Below are 2,588 nucleotides of genomic sequence, written 5' to 3'. Positions count from 1 at the left end.
CCGTTAATTTTCTGCCTTTTGTCGACCAAATCGGCATTCTGCCAAACGAGATACAAATCGCTAGGCTCCAAATCAACCAGTTAAAGGAAATCAGTGAACAAACTGTCTGCAGATATCCGAAGGTCAAAACCACGTCACCAAAATTCCAAAGAAAAACTGGGGACTTCGACAAAGTGGATTATTTAAAGTACCTAGAGGTACTTCGGGAAAAAAAAGCACTCCGTCTTCAGGCCACAAGCGGCCCACCGGGACCATCCGACTGCCGTGTCATCCTCAGATGAGGATGCGGATAGGAGGGGCGTGTGGTCAGCACACCGCTCTACCGGTCGTTCCGATGGTTTTCTTTGACCGGAGCCGCTACTGTTCGGTCGAGTAGCTCCTCAATTAGCATCACGAGGCTGAGTGCACCCCGAAAAATGGCAACAGCACATGGCGGCCCGGATGGACACCCACCCAAGTGTCGGCCACGCCCGACAGCGCTTAACTTCGGTGATCTGTCGGGAACCGGTGTATCCACTGTGGCAAGGCCGTTGCCCACTTCGGGAAAGAATATGCAAAAACTAAATACGCAACAAAACTTAACGTGATGGTACTAAACAAAGTACATTTGTACTCGTATAAAAGAATCTGCTTTCTCACTGTTTTTTTTAATCACTACTCTTCTTTATTTCATGGCGGCGGAAGTTAGAGGGACGTGTGCTGGATAGATGATTATTTTTATCCTTTTTCTTCCATCTGTATTTGTGTATGTGTTTTTACACGCCGCCGATCTCGTATGTGTATCAATACATTGATAGGAAAAATTAATCATTCGAGATTGACAACCATCTGCTGTCTCACATAAAACACTTGGCACACGCTCTCCATCTACGTGTAATTCATTGAAACTCATCACAACTACAAAACGACTGAACAACTATCAGACAGGTTATCTACATCGCGGCGATGTGACAGCATATGCATCAGATCCCAGCCTGGAATCATGGGGATTGCTAGTGGCACAATAACGCAGCAGGCAGTATTAACAACTTTAACTCGTCGGCGATCTTCAGCCCACTTGTCACTTTTTTGACCACCATTAGGAAATCATACGCGCAATCACTTCATCAGATTTTTGACGGATGCAAGCATGTTTTCTTATTTAGGATGAAACCTAGGGAGAGCTTAAAATCAGTTGCAGCATTAAGAGCGCGAAAGTAATTCTACTGTTAAACTAAAAGGACAGAACGAGTAGGTGGCATGGATACACTGGGAGTCTCGACCAGGATTTTAAAGGTCTGACAGCTTGACAGACGAACAAATGGTTGTCGTTTTGGAAGAATTAAGGGATCAAAGATGATCAAACAATGAATCTGATAAGGAGACAGTCCTTCAGGGCAAGGATACCGTCTTCTTCCAGCACTGTGCTTCTTTTTTGATATGTCGGTCTGGTTGATGTGGCCCGCCACTACTTCTTCACCTGTGCCTACCACTTCACCTCGTAATAGCACTTTCAACCAGTAACCAATGTCCTCAGTTATACGGGGCATGTCTTTCTTCAGAGGGAGCCATGGAGTTGTTCGGTTTGGACGTGAAAGTGTGAGGATTACTGCCAAGAATTTTATTTGTTGTGGCAGCTTACTGAAAATCGACAGAGCAGAATACTAAACGCCTTTCTACACAAGAGCCAAGGAGATGCGATGGAAATGCAGATTGCATTGATTGAGTGAAAGCTTGAGAACATGCTCATATTCTTAACAACAAACGACGTTGAAGAAAATAAATGTTGAGATGCCAACGTCAGAATTCCCAGACTTGTGATCAGATGTCGACAAGAGGTTCTCGAACCTATATCATATGCTGCTCGAACTTCCCAACCAATCTTTCTGAATGAGAAGAGATCAATCAGAATGAAAATAAGAAAAACAAGTGGAAATAAGATAGATAGACCGATTTTCGTGTTGGACAGTCACTTCTTGATGTACTACTCTATTGGTAAATATAGCAGCATTTAGTTTTTGAACAAGATCGTGAACTGGGTTTTCTGTGATAGCTCGCACTTCACCGAAAACCAAGGAATTTCAGTCTTTCAGATTCACTAATGAAATCGGTAGGAAGTTTGTTGGAGAGACGAAGGTTGCTGGGATACAAATAATGTATTTTCAACAATATTTTATTAAAAAAACAATCAAAACCTTTTCAGTTATAAAAATACGCTAATAAAGGAAAGACAGAGAACGAAATAATGTGAAGTTGAAAAAAACTTGCAGTGCAAGTAGCGATCAAAGTGTAACAAGTCAAGGAAAAAATAGGCTTGAGGTCAAATTACAAGTGTATTCCGCAGTCGCAGTACCAATAAGATATCAATGAAGCCCAATTAAATCACAATTACTCAGCTGTGGCTGTTAAATTATCTGACAAACTTTGCAACTGCTTAATTGATTTAAGGTACAACTGAACGTATATTTCATCAGTAAGCCAAAAAGCTTCGTATTACGAGTAGGTGTGGTGCAATATAGTAAAGCACAGATAACAAGGAAAAGGTGCACAGCAAACCCGAAAATAAAAATGGTTCAAATGGCTCTGAGCACTATGGGACTTAACTTCTG

General features: G+C 42.0%; 1 pseudogene; it reads right to left on the bottom strand.

Annotated features, from left to right (window-relative positions):
- Positions 1–417: 417 nt before the first annotated feature.
- LOC124799628 lies at positions 418–535 on the bottom strand (annotated as a pseudogene).
- Positions 536–2,588: the final 2,053 nt, after the last annotated feature.

Source organism: Schistocerca piceifrons, chromosome 5, assembly GCF_021461385.2.
Source record: "Schistocerca piceifrons isolate TAMUIC-IGC-003096 chromosome 5, iqSchPice1.1, whole genome shotgun sequence".
Classification (NCBI taxonomy): domain Eukaryota; kingdom Metazoa; phylum Arthropoda; class Insecta; order Orthoptera; family Acrididae; genus Schistocerca; species Schistocerca piceifrons.
This window is presented reverse-complemented; position numbering and strand designations above follow the sequence as displayed.